This window comes from Erithacus rubecula (genome assembly GCF_903797595.1).
Source record: "Erithacus rubecula genome assembly, contig: scaffold_231_arrow_ctg1, whole genome shotgun sequence".
In the NCBI taxonomy this organism is placed as follows: domain Eukaryota; kingdom Metazoa; phylum Chordata; class Aves; order Passeriformes; family Muscicapidae; genus Erithacus; species Erithacus rubecula.
In genome coordinates this window covers 3,744-23,605 of record NW_027636089.1, presented here as the reverse complement: position 1 = coordinate 23,605, position 19,862 = coordinate 3,744, and positions in this window count along the sequence as shown.

The window sequence follows — 19,862 nt, the reverse complement described above, 5'->3', positions numbered from 1 at the left end:
AAGCAGAGAGTGGATATTCATCTGTTCATGTTAAAACTATTGATATAGTTTTTCATTGTTGTACTAGATAGTTACTTAGTGTGGAATTTTTCACTGTTTGATAAGTTTGGTGAATGGGTGATGGTTTTTGTTATGAATTAGAATTAAGTTTTTGGAATTAAGTTGTTAAAAAGCACCAGTTGTGAAGATTTTCCTAGGGCACATTCAGGTATCCAAAAAAGCTCCTGAGGAGTGGTTCTGTTCTCCTTTGGCAAAGGGCCCTGTGGAGGATTACAAAACACTTCTCTTTTTTCTTTTTTCAAAAAACTAAAAGGGGGAATTGTGGACACTGCTGAAGGCCTAGCACATTTTAGCCAGCCTTTTCTCAGGTCTAAGTATTTTCTCAGTCCATGAAACGTTCTCAGCCTCAGCTAGGATTTTTTCCAAGCTGGAGACTTTTCCTCGTTTGTAAACAAAGACAAGGATCATAACAGAGATAACACCTGCAAGGTCCATGAGAAAGTCAGGGAGGAGAGAGAGGGTGTCTCTTTCTCTGACCAATGATCAGTCTGTATTTTGTTTTCCACAAACTGTCTTATTTAAGGCAATGGCTTCTTTCAATAAATTGCTCTTTCTTGCTCTTTTCCTGCACACAATCAAGAAAGTTGTCTTGGTTGGTTTTTTGCCGTTCCATAAATCTTTCTCCACATCAACATCTCCCCAGTTACGAATCCAGCCTATTGTTTCCATTACTTGGCAGCCTTACAAAACCGCATAATTTCAAAAAACTCATAGCTGCACATGAAGCTCTTTCCTTCATAGTTGTGGTTTCTTGTTCCTAATCTGTACCCTACCAAGGCCAGAATATCTTGACCAGCTGTGCTCTCTCTTCCACATGCCACTTGTTCTGCCTATATCAGTCCTGTCTTTTTTACATTTGTTCTGGTTTTTCTACCCTTCCTTCCAGTCACTTATCTGCAGATAAGTCAGATTGCTTCAGAAAATGCTTGACATGGTTTGACATTAGGATTAGATTCTGCCTGTGTTTAACAACTCTTTAGACAGTATTAACTGTATGTCATGCTTTTTCTTACATTATTTGTACAGACTTACTTACAAATAAATGTGAAAAAAATGCATGAAAACTTGCACAATTTGAATAAAAGGTTACTGAGTCATAGCCATTGAGTGTATAAAATGGGTTAGTAGTTGTCATATGTGTTTCTGTGTTTTTATTCTCAACTTTAAGCTAAGTTTCTTTCAGATCCGTATCTTGCCTTGTTGCCTGTTCTGAAGTGCAACATTCCCAGGCAGATCTAGGGAATTCCTCAATGCAAACATTCTTTTTCTATTTTGAAAACTGACTTTTTTTCTTACCTACGATCATAGACCATGTCAGGAGAGGATGTTTTTCCGGTATCTTTTCCCTGCTTTATTCAACACTTCTCAGAGTATGTAAGAATTACCATGTAACACGGGAAATGCAAGTTTGTCCATTCAGGCTTTACTCATCCCACAATTCTTGAGGCTTAGAGAGGGATTATCCATCAGTTCCTGAGGAAAGCAGTTCTTGACCATACCAGCCCAAAGAGCACTGTCTAAAATCATGTTCTCCAGTTCTGTGCCCCTCAGTTTAGGGAGGATGATGAGATGCTTGAGCGTGTCTGGAGGAGGCAATAAGGCTGATGAGGGGCTTGGAGCACAAGCCCTGTGAGGAATGGCTGAGGGAGCTTCGGTTGTTTAGTCTGAGAAAAGGAGGCTCAGGGGTGACCTTATCACTCTTTACAACTCCCTGAAAAATTTTTGTAGTCAGGTGAGTTTGGTCTCTTTTACCAGGCAGCAGAACAAGAGGACACAGAACAAGAGGACACAGTCTTAAGCTGTGCCAGGGGAGATATAGGCTGGATATTAGGAAAATGTATTTCACTGAAAGAGTGATAAAGTACTGGAATGGTCTGCCCAGGGAGGTGGTGGAGTCACCATCCCTGGATGTGGTTAGAAAAAGAGACAGGATGTGGCACCTGGTGCCATGGTCTAGTTGGGGTGTTAGGGCATTGGACTTGATGATTTTGGTCTCTTCCAACCTAGTAATTCTGTGAATTCTATTATATTGTTTAATGCTACTTTTGCCCATCCATTCAGGATGAGAAGAGGAACAATTTGGAGCTCCTGAGAGCATTCAGCTGTTTATTGAGTCTTACCTCATGAGTCATGAGGTAAGAGAGCTGCATAGACAGGTACAACAGGCATTTGCTGAAGTTTGTAACTTAAGAACTGCTTACAATTATTTCCTATCACATATGTTTTTAGGCTGTGTTTAATGTAACTTGCAAAGAAAATATGAATTATTGATTGTGTTGTAACCTTACTTGTGTTTGTCTATAGAGAAAATACAGCTATCCTATTTTGTGAGGAGTTTGTCTTCTCAAAAATTCTAATGCAGAAATTCATTTGGGAATTATGTAAGATGTCATAATGAAACTGTCTCAAATTCTTACTCTAATTTCTTTTCTTTAAACCTTAAAAATATTGATTGATTGATCAATCGATTGCTTGCAGAAACCCTTGGAATACTTTTCAGACTGGCTGAGAAATTACAAACACACTTTCCTGGAATGCTTGTACAAACACAGTTACTGAGGCTGCTGTGAATGTGCAGGAGCTTTTCACAGATGTTGGACTCTTCCTATGGGGCACAGGCATTAGCACAGGTGGTTTTGACACCACCCTGTTTGCAGTAGTCTACAACCCGTGATTAACCCTGCCCCCACTGACAGTTCCCTGGCATGTGCAGATGCCTCCAGGTGGCCAGAAGAGACATCAGGCTCCTTGGCAGCATTCCCAAAAAGGCCACAGGACAAATGGGAACATCACTCTCACTCACCCAGCCAGGCTGTCCCACAGACTCTGAATTTGGGCATTGCAGGGATCAATCCAACAGATCACCTGCACTTCTCCAAAGCCTGAGCAGAGCTTTGCTGAGAATTCAGCACTGCCCACAGTGCCCGGGGCTGACACTGAGCGAGCCCTGCATGGGCTGCTGCCCCAGCACCATCCAAGGCTGCCTGGCTGGCACAGCAGGAGCTGGTCCCACTGCCAGGGGTTTATCCCGTCCCTGGAGGAGCTCTTGGAGCCCTGAGAGGAGCACACGGCGCTGAGCACGGGCTGCTGAACTTCCATGTCCTTGTTCGTGACACTCTGGGACAGGCTCGGATCAATGGGCCAGAATGATCTGAGCAGGGCAGATGCTGGTTTTATCCACACCTGGGCCAAACAGCACTGTAGGAAAAGTATCACTGGCAGCTGTTCTTGGTTTGGCCATTTTTATGGTGAGCAACACGTTTGTATCTGAGTTCAGCTTTATTTGACTCTGCAATTTCTGGGAGCACTGAAATTATTTTCACAAACATAAGAAAATTGACTGTAATTTTAAGTGCTGATGAAGCTAAATGTAAACAATCCTTATATTAGACAGGAGTTGCCTGCCTTGAAGAACTTATGACTTTGCACCTATTATTTCACTGATTTTGTATCTTTCAGAGGAAGCAGCACAGTTCATTTGAACGAAGCCCTTCCTTACGCTTAAGAGAAAAACAAGTTGCATGAGAGTTCTGCCAGCTGTGAATGCATGAAGAATTGTACTGCTATGGAAAGTGTACACTATTTAACTACGTTTTTAGGAGAAGAGCTAGTATATAAATTCATTAATGAAGGAAAGTACCGGAATTTGAATTTTTCCTGTATAACATCAAATTCCCAATAGGTTTTGTGACTGTATTTTTCCCTGTATGCAGACTTCCCTGGCAGTGGCATTTTCTGTGCTAAGTGCTGGATTGGATATCTTGGTCTGGGGAGTTGCCTTTAGTTCATGGCACACACAGGTCTCAAGAGGGTGTCCGGGTGTCCCTGTGCTCTGGCACCAGCTGAGGTGTGCAGCACTTCTAGGGCTGCCTCCAGGAGTGATGAGCTCGAGTTAAAGCTGTGCCTTCTGCTGAGCAGCTGCTGCCACCTGACAAGGAACAGCTTGGCCTAATATAATAAACAGAGGCATCTACATTTCTTACTAATCCCAGGGTCTGATAGAATGGTTCTTCATCCTGCTGTGATCACTGAATCACAGGATTAATTTCTACAAATGTCCCACTTTGTCTGCTTTATCCCTGCTAGCTCCATGAGCCTCGATATCCTGCTGCTCAACTTCCTTGAGAAAAACTGTCCTTTCCTTGGAACAAGGTTCTTCACTAACAGTTTGACTCAAAAGTTGCTCACTGATGTCTCTCTGATTCCCAAGTTATTTCAGATCTACAGCTGCCTTTTAGGGATATACCCTTCTGCTCATTTGACTTCTGAGGGATCTTCTTTTACCATTTTCAGGATTGAGCTAGAAGAAGCAAGTCAAGGTTCAAGGGAAGGACTTGTGTTTCCTACTTCATCCAGGGTCATTTAATTTGAAAAGTTTTAGACTTGGATTTTGAACAGTGAATAGTCTTTGGGCCAGATTTAAAAATCTCTCAACACACTCATGTTTTCAACATGCAAGCTTTTACACTCAAATTAGTCTCTTTCACTGAATGTTAGTAAAAAAATTGAATGGGTGATGAGCCCTCCATTTAGTGTTTTTCCTTAATGAAAATTCCATAGTGATGCTGAATAAAGTGCTTGATTTGGATACTCCTGGAAACTCCATGCTTTCTTTCTCCCCTTCCTTCCTTCCATGTATGGAATACCAACATTTATGTCATGAGAGTTTTTTCCCATGTGTTTGTTTGAAGATCATGCATGTAGTAATGTTAAAATCATCTGATATAGAATCATTTTCCCACATACTTAATTTTTGCCTCCAACTGCACCCCACCTAGATCTTTTTCACCTACTTCCACTCTGATAATTGACCAGCCTTTTCTCTCTTGGATCACTACTTTGTCCAAATAAGACTAAAATGCAGTGATCCCTTGAAACATGGTTATCTAGTGACCATATTTCATATTTTCCCATTTATTAGGTATTAGGACTTAATTCTGACATGTAATAAATAGTATTTCAGCTTGAAGAGGCAGAGGACATGAATTTAATTGAAATCAGTGCATTAATTTTGTCTTCAGACTCTTCATGAACTGTTTCAAGTTTGGATGAACAATTAATGCATCAGTGACTTTAACAGACAGGGAAAAGATGATGATGAGTAAGCAAATAATGGCTTGCTTCAGCACACAGCAGGCTGAAGTTTAAAAAGGGAATTTCATCATGTTTTGGAGGTTTTGAAGAAGAAAAGGGAGAATAAAAATCTTTAAACCTTTGCAAGTCTCCTACATAATTATGCCAGTGTTAATGTGAGAATCTACAGAGTATCCTGCTTAATGTTACACGTAGGTGTGGAGGTTTTTTATTCATTCATGGGTATATTTGTGGAAATAATCATAGATAAATGCCTTTTTTCTAACCCTTTACAGGAATATTTGCATCTCATGTACATTCATGCTCTAAACTCTATGTGCTGTGGAAAGAACACTAATGCTTAGATAGCATGGTTTCCTTCCAGAAAACTCTTTTTTCCTATTGATTTGAAACTTGTGCCCTGTTCTGCCTGGGTCAGCACAGCAGTGCCACTCTGTCTCCAGATGGAAGTTGTCTTTCCCTTTCTTCATCCTGTTGTGAAATCACCTTGAATTCCTGCCTCTCACAGCTCTGCCCACTGACAAGTAAGTGCAGCACCAGTTCATTGTCTCCATACCTGTGCATTATTTGATGCCATTCTGCAGAACCTGGTGGAGATGTGTGGGCTGTGAAAGTATTCAAGGATTTCTGTATTTTCACACCTGAATATTGTCACAAATTTAATAATGCCTCTTCTGCCTAATGCAAACTGTTTAAATTCATATGAAGTTCAAAAAACACACCTATAATTATTATCATAAAAAATTTAATTTTGCCACAATACTTGCTTCAAATGTGCACAATTTCATATTCATATTCATATTCCACCTCGTACTGAAATATTTTAATTCAAAGGATAAAGCAAGAGGCTTGAAGAAAAGAATGGACCAGATGACAGCCTCTCTAAATACCATACAAGTCCAAATGAGCAAAGGAGTTATCAACAGTGAAATTTCTTTATTTTTCAAGTTCAATACTACCTTCTTTCTACTTCTAAAACTTCCTATACTTCTTCCATCTAATCCTACATTTTCAACAAATAATCAACTGCTCAGTTCCAATGTAAACTACAGTTCTATATTAACCTATATAATCCTAAAAGCCTAATCTCAAATTTGAAAGAAAAATCCAGAGGTGACTGGTTTTTATGGCTGAAGCAGATGTGTGGTGCCAGGACTCCACTTATTGCTTGTCAAATTCAGATATTCGGCTCTGAATATGGGACAGCTTTTTGTGGAGGTACTGGCACCTGCTCTTCATTTCAGAGTAGCTGGGGCTACCCTGTGAAGGAGAAAGCAAAAGAAAATTAGGGCATGCAAATATTTCTGCAGAGTTTAGAATCTGATGTCCTTTGCTTTAAAAAAAGCCTTGAGCCACACTCAGCAGTAACCATGGCCCTGCAGGTCTGGTGCCACACATACCTGCTGCAACTGCTGATACTCTGTCAGGATTCGATGAAGCAGCATCTTCAAAAAAAAAAAAAAAAAAAAAAAAGAAGAACGTTTCACTCCAACCATAAAATGCAAACCTATGCAAAACAGTAACAGAGCCCTTAGTTTGACTGTAGAGATTTTCTTCCCTGTGAGCCACCACTCTTCTGGGAGCTTGGCAAAAACCAATCCCCAGCTCCAGCATTCCCCAAGATCTACAATTAAGCCTCTCAATAGGGAACAGGAGCACATGCTCCAAGACTCTGCTTGGGACACACCTCACCTTACTCTTTGCTCACAGACAGCTCAAACAGGGTGTTTTGGGCAGGATCTCACAAAAATCAGACCCAGCCCAAGCAGTGTCTGAGCAGCACATATGCCAATGCTGCAGTTTCCCTTTGTCTCACTGAGCAGCTCCAGGGAGTCCAAAACATTGCTGGGATGAAACACACTCCTCACAGTTTTATCTTTCTTTACCTGATAGGCTTCAGAGCCTGGAATCAGACTCTTCCATTGTTCATAAAACTGTGTAAAATCTTTGTTGATCATATCAATCTGAAAATGTAAATTCCTGTATTCCTCATACTCTGCATTGAAGTCATCCTTGTAGTGCTGGCGTTGCTCCAATGAGACTATGGCAATGTATTTTCTAAAGGAAAAAATATCATTTTTCTGTGAGTGAACTCCAAAAGAACATTCTGATGTGTTTCTATTCCATAAATCACATGTGTAGTTTTGCAGCAACCACGTGGCAAATGTCAAACACAGACTCCCAAGGTTCGAGTTGGTTGCTCTGGGACTGACTGTTTCTACAGGCAAGTTCTTTGCTTTAAGAGGATGTAGTCAGGTCACTCCAGAAATCTGCCACATTTCTATGACACTTAGTTACTAATAGTTTATATTGTAGAGGTTCTTTTCATTAGCAAGTGAAGCACATTTAGAAAATATTGGCACTTCTTTCAAATATCAAATGATCAACAAAGACCACAACTTCAGGAAGAGAATAAACATTGCTAAGCTATATTGTCTTTCTATATAGGAAAAACTTTTAAATATGCATTTACTTTTGAGAACCCATCTGAAATACATTTTTGGCAGCAACTGAATTTATGGTTCTGATTACACAGAATTGAATATTTGACCTTGACATTGATGTCTGCCTGTCTAAAAGCAAAGCAGAGGTTTTGATAATATTTGATTTTTCTAGTGGACAGCATTTATAAAACTGAGCCTTGATCAGAGGTGTTTGTAATGCAGCCATTAAAAAACAAACTCTGTATAAGTCTGAAAGTGCAACTACAAAACGCAAGCCACATCAGCTCCTAACGAGGGTAAAACTCATTAATGCCTGAAGCCTCTGATGGGTGAAAAATTTTCTTCATTCCCTTCTCATTCAAATAAAAATGAGTGAGGTTTACCAAGCTCATGATACAAATCCAAGAAGAAATGTCAATGAGAATAACAGACACCACTTCCCAACACTGACACACCAATGCTTCTGCTCCTCCTGGCCTGCACATCAGCTTCTTTTGAATGACAAAATCTCCCTCACATGGGAAAAAATCCTTGTAAACACCCTGAGATTAATTGCTACAAGCATTAAAACATTAACAAGTTGAAATTCAGTACCAGGACAGAGAGCAGCTTGTGCCAGGGATGCATCCCAGGCCAGATGCACCTGACTGCTGTGCTGGTGTCTTCTGAAATCCACAGATGTCTTTCAGCATCTGGGGAGGTACTAGAGAAGAAATAGCCTGGACTTCTGGGTTCTGCCCAGTGACATTTCCTGGCAAGAGTCCTTGCACAGGCCTCACTCAGCTGCTCCCCTGCAGGACCACCATGCCCTCAGCCTCCCCACGGAGCATCCCTGGCTGTATCCAATGTGACCCAGGGCCCTGCAGTGCCTGCTCCAAAGGGCACAGCTGCCCCAGAGCCCCAGGGCTGCAGGAGGCCTGGGTGCCCTTGCCAACATCACTGCTCTGACAGCAGCTGGCAGCCATTCCAGTGTTTGATACCACACACACACACAGTTCTCCCTCCCCTCCTGCACTGCAAATACAAGGGGGGGATGCAGCACCGCTGCTGCAGCTGACCCTGAGCAACTGCACTGCAGGAAGGGAGGGCCAGCCCAGCCTGAACCCACCTCGGTGTTCATTTCAGCTCTTAGCCATGCAGGGCAAGCAAAACCTTCTCAACATCATCCTTTCAAAACTGGGAAGAGCTTCACAGGGCACCCACTGCGAGTCCAAGGCTCAACTGCTCTTTCACTCACTTCAAGTAGTCTGCTTGGGTGTTTGTGGCAGAGCATGTGGAGACAATGGAAGTTTGTTTTCCTACTCCTGCAGAAAAGAAGAATTTTAACACTCTTCATCAGGAGATCTTTAAAAAGCCAAAAAATACCCACTGGATGGTCTTGCAAAAGACCTTCAGAGCTTTGTTCTCACAGTAAATTACTCAAAAAAGCTCCAAAATCAATAATGGGACACACAGAATTTTCTCTCCAGTTCTGGGCTGTAGAAAGAAGGCATGGCCACTTTTCTATACTACATGGTGTAAAGCCCAGCTCGGCTTTTCTGTTTTGAATGCATGAGGTGGCATCTCTACAGCCATTCCAGTCATGCAGCAGCAGATGCAGTTTGTTTGACAAAAGACAACAGCTTGAGATAGACAGAGGGGGAGAGAGAGTGATGAACATGGAGGTTCTAAAAAGAAATACAGAAAAAAGCTGGAGTTCTTCTCATGCCATGTTTTTATGGCCACTTCCTTGTCCATTCCAGAGGCTCAAAGTTCTCACGAAACAAAGTTTGGATGCAAAGTTTCTGCGCTCTTGTCAGCAGGAGAGTCACAGTATGTTCAATACAACCTGTAAGAAGAGCTTTGCTGTGAGTATTTCATTTCCAAAAGTGCATTTGGTTTCATGGCTCAGTCAGCACAAAAGCTGCAGCCTAAGCCCCAACTTGAAACACAGTCCAGATTTTTCCTTCACCAGCTACTCTGAATTTTGTGGCTCCTGAACAATGCTCGCATGTTTTTAGACTCAAGCAAGAATCTTTTTCTTGCTGTAGAGACTGTGTGTAAGGAAAAGACACTTGCATCCCTTCCAGCCCAATGTCTAAGAATAGCTGTTACCATCTGTACCTGTGGGTACTCAGATCTGGGCCAGTACAAAGGTGGTACCTCCAGAGCCACCTGGGGACCCCCACCAACAACAAGACCAAGGGTGAAGAAAGACTGGCTGGACCACAGAGAATCCATGTGGTGATGATGTTTTCATAGTTAATGTTTCTCTCTTTTCTGCACCCCACCTCTCTTCTCTATTCCTTTCTATCTCTCTGGGTTGCATTTCTGTTAAGAACATCTCTACAATTGAAAAGAATGGTTTCTGACACACAGAGGGTTTCTGTCAGACAGAAGGGTTTCTGACACACAGAAGGGTTTCTGGCACACAGAGGGTTTCTGTCAGACAGAAGGGTTTCTGACACACAGAGGGTTTCTGTCAGAAGGGTTTCTGACACACAGAGGGTTTCTGACACACAGAAGGGTTGCTGGTTGTGTGTAGTCTGTAACAGGGGAAGGAAGTCTTGCCTCAGCCGCACCTAGCTGGCCACCTCGACAGGGTGAGCCAGACTAGAAAGCAAGGGGGGCATTTCAGAATTCCCTCAAACTGCACACACCTTGGTGAAAAGCATCCCTACACTCGTTCAAGGATTCTGTCTTCAGAAATTCACTAAAGATCTCTTGTTGCAAAAGGATGAAAACCTGCTCAGGTTGTGTGTCTTCATTTCCTGAAAATAAGGGAAGGAAAACTGCGTAGGATGTGTGTGCATGTGTACTAACCTTTCCTACGAAGTTAGGAGAGGGTACCACGCAGGCTGTGTGTCTACCCTGCCCTGAACAAGGGGCTTGTGGACAGCGAAAGCTGTGTGTGTAACTAAGTGCTGATCTCCCTTGAGTGGCTTTACTTTCCTTCTTTCAAAATAACTGAAAATCATAATGCAAAAGATAAAGCTGCATTTTTCGCTTTACTAGCTAAGTGTAATGCCAGACCCTCCCAAGGGGGAGAAGATTGGGCGCACAGTAACTAGTTTAATTTAGAAAATGTGATTGATAGGATACATTCTTTGCAGCATGAAACAAAATTCAAACTGGGCAGAAATAAGACCATTCTCTGCTCAGTTTTGGGGGCCCGTCTTACAGCAGCTGTAGAAACTCGCTTTATACCAAGAAGTGAAGAAAGAACAATTATTGACTCCCTACAGAATTTAGTGGAAATTTTGCAAAAACAATGAGATGAAAAAAGGAATGAGAATTATACTTTGAGAGATGAGATTCATTCTTTAAGAGCTGAGAATCATTCTTTAAGAGCTTCCCTAAGACAAGAACACACCAACACTTTAAAACACAGTGATTTACCAAAAGAAACAGAAGAGAAAGAAACTAATCAATTATATCTTCAAAAAGAACTAACTCTAATGAAACATAGTGGGGAACATTGCTGCCCTAGCTTGAAACCTGTGGTTAAAACAGAATACAATTGTATCAATGATGAGAATTTGGACCCACAAATAACCACTACAAAAATCCTGTACACTACTACTGAATTATGAGAACAAGAAGATAGTGGGTGCTGGGACCTTGGAGCTCTCTTGATAATGGGTGACTGTCACGGTGTGACTAAAGGGCTTGCCAATTTTAAATATTTAATTTTCTTTAGAGAGAGGATTTAGGAGTAAAGACAATGCAGGCTCAACATTTAAAAAGAAAGTACAAGAAGAAATTTATTAATAACACAAGAAAAAATTATTCAGAATTAGATTCCTAGATTATTCCCTCCTCCCTTCACTCCACATTTTTTACCAACCACATACAGAGAACACTTCATTCTGTTATCCACTCAAATAATCATTTCCGTTCACTTAAGAGAGAAAAGTTCCTTTTTCTGTTTCAGACTTAGGGAGATGTCTTCACCTTCACACTCTGCATTCTCCGGGGACCTACAGAACTATGAATTTTCCTCTCATTTCCACAGTCTTTTCAGAGCGGTGTTATGTGTTATGATGCATACATGGGGTACTACTTTTAAAGGCAGGCTGCTGAAAAACAAAATTCTCTCCATCATCTTCTCTATCAAATGTCTCTGTTCATATTCCAGTTCCAAAACAGAGAGCTCAATTTTCCGAGGCAAGGAAAGTTTTTAACTCAAGCACCCATCCTTCCAAAGGATATTTTACATTTTGAAGGAATTTTAGTGAAGTCACAATCCCCTCATAGCCCCCCCCCCCAAAAAAAAAAGGTTTTTAGCTACTTATTAGTTGCATTTTTTGAATTTCTTTCCATCAGGAATTTCATTTTCATTCCGTCGACTTTTGTGGACTTCATGCTTTATTCCTTCTTATTAAGGGGGTTCAGGAGATTAAGAATTTTATTTAGGCATTAAGAAGTTAAAATAGTATCTAGATTGTTAAGAAGAAAGCATGCGGCTGATGCTGGGGGGGGGGTCCATGCAGCCGGTGCCGGGGGATTCATGTGGCTGGTGCCGGGGGGTCCATGTGGCTGGTGCCGGGGGATCCATGTGGCCGGTGCCGGGGGGTCCATGCAGCCGGTGCCGGGGGATTCATGTGGCTGGTGCCGGGGGGTCCATGTGGCTGGTGCCGGGGGATCCATGTGGCCGGTGCCGGGGGGGTCCATGTGGCCGGTTCTGGGGGGTCCATGTGGCCCCGGCGAGCCAAGCCGGGCCGGACTAAGGGCTCCCCGCAGAACCGGTGCCGGACAGGGGGGCCGAGCCCTGTCCCCCGCAGAGTCAGGGCCAGGCCCCCAGCCAGGAATCCGTGCTCCTCCGGCGACCGAAAGCTGAAAGACCCAACCAGAACTTCATCCATTGTGATTTGTAAAAGCAAAATAACTTTTTCATTAGTTTCTCAGCTGTCCATCACCCAGTCAGCTCTCTGACTGGTGCCAGCAGCTCACAGGAGAAGCCCCAGGAGACGGGACAGCCCCCTTCATTCCTGGACCATGTGAAGCTTTCCCTGAGAGGAAGCAAACCCTCCCCCCAAGCATGTAAAACCAACACAGGAGGAAAGCACAGAGCCCCGGTGTTTGGAAGGCAAATGAGAGCCTCTCTAGAGCAAGGCCAGCCAGACATGTCAGTAATGGCAGATTTTGTCTAGGATCAGTCTTTACATATAGGGAATTTTGGAGGTGGAATCCCCATCTAGGCCATGGGTGCCTGGAGAAACAGGACAGTTCCTTCCATAGGAAAGAAAGCATGGAGCCTTCTCCATGCTTGTGTTTTGGGACAGATGAGAGGTGACCCTCCTGAAATCATTGCCAGCCAGATTTGTCCCAGCAATATTCCTATGGGAACAATCCCTGAATATAAGGATATTTGGCAGTGAAATCTCAGTTCTGGCCATGGGTGCCTGGAGGTGGAGGACAGTTCTTTTCCATAGGAAGGAAAGCACAGAGCCATAGTGTGGATGATACAAAGGTGCCTGGAAAAGGCCCTTGGGATTTAGTGCCCTGAGATAATGAAACCTTTCATGAGAGATGCCCCCCCCCCCCCTTCCCTGCCAAAACCCCTGTTATCATTTAGGATTTCTGTTGGTTTTTAACTTTACTAGATGATTGGTTTTTTCTCACCTAGAATCTTAATGTAATTGGATAGTTTTTCAACTCATAATTTTACTGGTTAGAATTTCAATCCCTTTGAAACCTATAAACATGGTGACATTATGGGGTCTCATGGAACCGTGGAGACCACTATGACACTTCAGGATCCATTGGAACTAAGGGAACACTGTGACATTGTGTAACCAAGGGGTCGTTGTTGCACGGCAGGGCCTCATGGAATCAAGGGGATCATAGTGACATTGTGGGGCTCCATAAAGGGCCGTGGGGCTCTATAAGGTGCTGTGGGGCTCCATGGGACCACGGGGTCATTCTGACTCTGCGGAACCAAGAATACCATTGTTACACTACAGGCCATCATAGAACCAAGGAGGCCATTTTGAACCAGGGGAACTCCCTGAAACTATTATGACACTTCAAGAGCCACTGTGGAACTGCAGGGCCTTGTGTGTTGAGAATTGGTTAGAAAGCCATGGACACAACTGTGGATATGGCTCGGCTGAGGCCTTGTTGCAGGAGAGCAGCTCCTGCTAAGTAGTAGCTAGGCCTTGCTCTTAAGCAGATTTTGCTGAGCAGCAGTGTTTGCTTTTAAGAGACTTTTGCAAAAGCAAGGCAGCTAGCATAATTTGCAGAGTTAGTCGATAAGTAATACATATGCCCATTGTTCAATCAAGGCCTTAACTTCCAGGGAAGCACGTAGCAAGCGAGGTATAACCCTGGGATGGATACCATATAGCAATAAGTATAAGAATAAGGGAAGTAGGAGCAGCGGGATAGCACGTATGCTTTTTGGCTAGAAATTCATGAGGCGTGATTATCTCACACTTGCAATAACCAATAATAAGAGAAGGCGTACATAGTAAAAACCAGTAAGATTGTACTAATATGAATAATGCTGATTTATGCTATGTTGGGCTATAAAACTGTCTGATGCTCTCAATAAAGTGGATTATGCTTTATCAATCACATTGATTGTCTGGCTGATCCCCTCGCTATTCCTCCACGAGCGGCTCCGCACCCCCGCAACAAGTCACATACATCATGTAGATAAACAATGCACTATTTAAGAGAGTAACATTTTTACTGTTTCAGCAAGTTCTACTTCGGTACACACATAAATTTATTTAACTGAATACCCCTCACTCTTGCCAACTCAGGGCCTAAGCTACTTGATCAGTCCTTAGGAAAACTACTACTAATTTTATATTTCTATTTTACTGAAACATATTGCAACAACACCAAGGCAGTGCCAGCCGTCTCAGAGATGGGCAAGGACAAGAAAGGGTTTGAAGCTGTGCCAAGAGAGGTGCACACTGGACATTAGGAAGAACTGCTGCCTAGAAAGGGGCATTAGATATGGGAATGGTGTGCCCCAGGGGGCACTGGTGCAGTCACCGTTGCAGTAGGTGTTCAAGGTAAGCCTGGCCATAGCACTCCAGGCTCAGATCTGCTTGCCGTGGTAACCATGGATCACAGGCTGGAGTTGATCTCCCAGAACTCTTCCAAGCCAGTGCTTGGATTCTGTGACATCACAGCCTCTGGGGCAGCATGGTGCCTGGCAACTGTCCCCAGCCACCGCCGTGCCCCACAGCCTGGGCTGACCTCGGCGAGGACAGACGTCCAGAGCGTGTGTGGTGGTGGCAGCTTCCCCAGAGCACCATGGCCGACCCGGTCCCCTGGATCCTGCACTTTTACCTGCTGCTGCTCCTGGGCCATCGTCCCGACCCATCCAGCCATCCTGGGCCGGGCACGGGCCTGTATCTCGAGGAGCTGGAGCTGCAGGACAGGGACCCTGAGCCGACCACCTCATGCGTAGACATATCGTGGCAGTCCTGGACGTGCCTGCTGGTGCAGCTGCTGATCACAGGCACTGTCCTGGCATGGCATCGCTACAGAGGGCGCTGGAGACGCTGGAGAAGGGTGAGGGATGGAGGGTCAGGCAGGAATGATGGGCTTGGACCTTTTGGGCAGCCCTTTGGCCAAGGCCCCAAGGCAGAGTGGAGCTGAGCCTCTGGCTGGGAATCAGGCCAGGGCTGAGCTCAGGGACAGCCCCAGGCAGAGGCAGCCAGAGCTCTGCTTGCTGCAGCCTGGCCAGGCCTGGCTCTCTTGCTCAGAGGCCAAAGGCAGCCCAGAGAGGGGCCCTGCTCTGCCCCTCTGCCCCTTCCATTGGGATCCCTGTGCTTTGCCTTGCAGCAGAAGCACCAGAGGCCCTGCAGCTGCTGCCCAGGACAAGGCTGTCCCACAGAGCTGATCCGGCTGCTGAGGAACAACCGCACCCTGCTGCAGCAGTGCCTGGAACGCTGCTCCCAGCAGAGGGCCCAGAACAGCAGAGCAGCACAGGGGGCCAGCCGGAGGAGGAGCAGGTGGAGGAGATCCTAAATCTTGCCCCAGCGCTGACCTCCAGCTCCAGCACCGCGTGCAGAGCACTGCAGGGAATGTGTGACCCGTGCCAGCCCGGGCATGGCGACATTCCCCATCTTAAGCCTTAGAGACACCCCACCCTTATCTGTAGCAACCCCCACCACCTTTCTACAAGAAGCTGACCTTCCCCTTAGTGTTCTGGTTCTAAATATTTAAGTAAGTTAGGCATAAGGTTCTTACCCCATAGGCCCCGTAGTGTAGATTTTTAGAATAGTAAAGTGAATAAAGTTCATGTTCTCTGCACATCCTGTGTTGTTTGCTTTTATTCCATCCAAGAGGGGACACAGAGTGATGGGTTTGAGCAGGAGCTCCAGACTGCCTGCAATGGAGAGCCTGAGTGCAGCAGCAGCATTTGCAGGAGTGCAAATACAGGGCAGCTGGAAAGAAGATGGTGGGCAGTATACTGACTGCTCAGTATGGGCTGCCCCGTGTGTGTCCATAACAATAAAGATGGTTTGGTGTGCCTTGAAGCGTCTGGTTTCCACCTGTTCCTCAGGGTAAAGAGCTCCACATACAATAGTCCATAAATCTTCCCACCTTTTGGCCAGAAGCCACTGATTTTGGGAAAGGACTATAAAAGTGACTTTCTCAGAGGAGACCCCCGAGACCTCCCCAGACGGCAACAGACATCTACTGGCTGCTCCACGAGGATTCGTCTGCCCGTCTTAGTAGCTATAATCCCGACCCCCCTTTCTCTCTCTCTCTCTGTCCCACTATTGCATTTTGGTTGGCACTAAATAAAGTGCATTTCTGTAAAAGTAAACTGTTTTGTCCCCTGCTGTGTCTTTTGCGCTCTGAGATCCATAAAAGAACCAGTCACGACTCCCGCTCGGGTTGAGCGGACCGTGACACACTTCAACAGCACACAGCCAGCAGTATCAGATGAATCAAGATGCCATTAACCTCACCCATAAAATTTTGGCTAGAAAGTCAAAGGGTGCTCCGTAAAACCCACTCACCCTTCAACAGCCCCAGTTTGCCTGTGGGCAAGTCTGACAGACAATAGAAATTGACTGTAGGCTATTGTGCCTTGAATGAAGTCACTCCACTGTGGGAGCTAAGACAGAGTATTCTGGATTTAATTAGCATAAGCAGCTTGATAACCAAGATGCCTTGGCAAGAGCAAACAGAGTTTTGAAGACTCCATGAAGATTGGATCAAGACTGGTGACAGGAAAGAAGAATGAATCAAATAGAAATGTTGAAAAATGTGTAAGCTTGTCTGGGAGATGCTTAACCCAACCAATGTGGTAAAAGCTTTCCTAAAAATGATATATAAGCACATGTAGCTGAGAGTGAATTTCGATTCTGATCAGCAGTCAGCAGACCCCCTCTCTCTCCCAGTCGTTGATTCTCCAGTGCTGAGAGCTGCCGTGCCAGACACGCTGGATCTCCAGGAGGAGCTGGAGCCCAAGGCAGCAAAGTGGCACCATTGACATTGCCAATGCTTTTTTCTCCATTCCTTTGGCAGCAAAGTGCAGGCCTCAGTTTGCTTTCACCTGGAGGGACGTGCAGCACACCTGGAACCGACTGCCCCAGGGGTGGAAACACAGCCCCACCATCTGCCATGGGCTGATCCAGGCTGCACTGGAAAAGGGTAAAGCTCCAAAACATCTGCAATACATCAATAACATCATTGTGTGGAGAAACAAGGCAATAAAAGTATTTGAGAAAGGAGAGAGGATCATCCAGATTCTCCTGGAAGGAGGTTTCACCATCGAGAAGAGCAAAGTCAAGGGACCTGCCTGAGAGATCCAGTTCCTGGGAGTAGAGTGGCAAGATGGACAGAGCCAGATTCCCACTGAAATAATCAATGAGATCATCACAGTGTCTTCACCAAGCAGCAAGAAGGAAACACAAGCTTTCCTAGGGGCCATAGGTTTGTAGAGAATGCATTCCTGAGTGCAGCCACATTGTGAGCCCTCTCTGCCTGGTCACCCTAAGAAGAACAATTCCAGCTGTGGCCCTGAACACCAACAAACCTTCACCAAGACCAAGCAGAAAATTGCTCATGCAGTGCCCTTGGCCCAGTCAGGATGGGACCAGAGGTGAGGAATGTGCTTTACTCTGCAGCCAAGAACAATGGCTTGTCCTGGAGCCTTTAGCAGAAGGTGCTTGGGGAGACTCCAGGCCAAGAATTAGAATTCTAGAGTCAAAGTTACACGAAGTCTGAAGCAAACTACACTCACCGAAAAAAAAAAAAAAAATTAGCCACCTTTAATAAGAAAGTTGAAGCCACCTCAAAAGAAATTACCACAAAACCACAACTCCTCCTGGCACCCTGACTCCCGGTGCTGGGGTGGATGTTTAAAGAAAAGGCTCCTCTACCCACCACGCCACCCACACCACATGGAGCCCATGGATTGCTCTCATCACACAGCACGGCCGGATTAGAAACACAAATCACCCTGAAATTTTAAACACAGTAAAAACCAAACACGAGATAAAAACTTTAGTCTCGCTAACAAGAAGGAGCAGAAACAAGTAACCAAGGCTAAAAAGCTCCTCCATACAACCAACTACCAGCAGAAGAAACACGCTGTGCTCTTGTCACTGACAATTTCTGTCTCATGCTTGAGATGAACCACAAGTGGAAAGTGGCCGCAGGGAGCCCCACACGACGAGTCACACAAGCTGCTGAAGGAGAAGGTGAATCAAGTGCACTTGCTGAACCCAAAGCCATTCAGCTGGCCCTGGACACTGCTGAAAGAGAGAACTGGCCAAAGCTCTGCCTTTATACAGAATCATAAATAGTAACCAATGCTCTGTGGAGTTAGCTAGAATGGTGAAAAAGGCCAGCTAGCAACATAAAGGAAAACCAATTGAGGCTGCTGATGAGTGGAAAAAAATTGCCACTCAGAGAAACTCTCTGTAACTGTCCATCATGTAGACGGCCACGTCCCCAAAAGTCAGGCTAACAAAGAACACTAAAACAAGGAGCAAGTGGATCGAGCCGCAAAAATAGAGATGTTTCCAAAAAAAAAAAGGAAATTAGAAACATAAGGGAGAATTGTTCCTGGCTCAATAGGCTCATACTGCCTCAAGCCATCAAGGGAAAAATGCCACCTATAAGTAGGCACAAAACTAAAAAAGCACATTTAACTATAAATTGCATTTCTCAAGTTATCCATAACTGTAAGACATGTGCTAAAGACAAGCAAGCCAAGCCGATAAAGCCTCTCTAATATGGGGGGCAGTATTCCAAATATAAGTATAAAGAAGCCCAGCAAATGAACTACATCACACTGCCTCAAACCCCCAAGGCAAGTGCTACGTGATCACAATGGTAGAAGTCACCACTGGATCATTAGAAACCCACCCTGTACCTCACACTACTACTCAAAACACCGTCTGAAGCACAAATAAGCAAGTCCTATAAAGACACAGCAACCCTGAGAGAATCGTCAGACAACAGGACCCATTTCAAGAACAGGCTTAGAAACACCTCAGCCAACAACCAGAATATTGAATAAATAGATCATATCCCTTATCACACACCAGCTGCCAGGAAAGTTGAACTGTACAACAGACTACTTAAAACTACCATAAAGGCACTTGGCAGGGAAACATCCACAAATTGAGAAATGAACTTAACAAAAGCCACCTAAACAGTCAACACCTGAGAGTCCATCACTCAAGCAAGTCCTGCCCAGTCTGAAGCCTTGCACACAGTGGATGGGGATAAGTTCCTGTAGCACACATAAAAGGTATTTTAAGACTGTTTAGATTAGGCCCACCTCAAGCAAAGGCATACCAATCCGTACAATTGTTTTTGCTAAAAAATCCAGTTACACTTAGTAAGTAATGCAGAAAAATAAAGAAACCCATTGAGTACCACAGAAAAACCTAATCTTAAGTGAGAACTCTGTGTAAAGTTTCACTGTGGATAAAAATATATAGCAGAGTTTAAAGAAGGTGTTAATTAAGGCAGGATGCAGATGGTAATAGAATAAGGAGTAGATCATGTCTTAAGTTGCAATGCAAGATGCAAGCAGAAGTATACATTCTATCAGCATCTGCTGAAACCAGGTGGAGTAGGGCTCCTTATCTCTGCCATGACCCATCCCTCACAACTCCTCCCCACAAGGAGTTATATCTTATGGGAGATGCCCCAGCCAAGGAGAAAAGCCAAGTATTTCTTACCTAAATAAAATCTGAAATTTGAAACATCGAGCAGCCTTTCCACATAAATTCCAGAAGAAGACCAGGCCTATCTCCATCAGCACTAGATGTTAAAAAATAACTACACCCT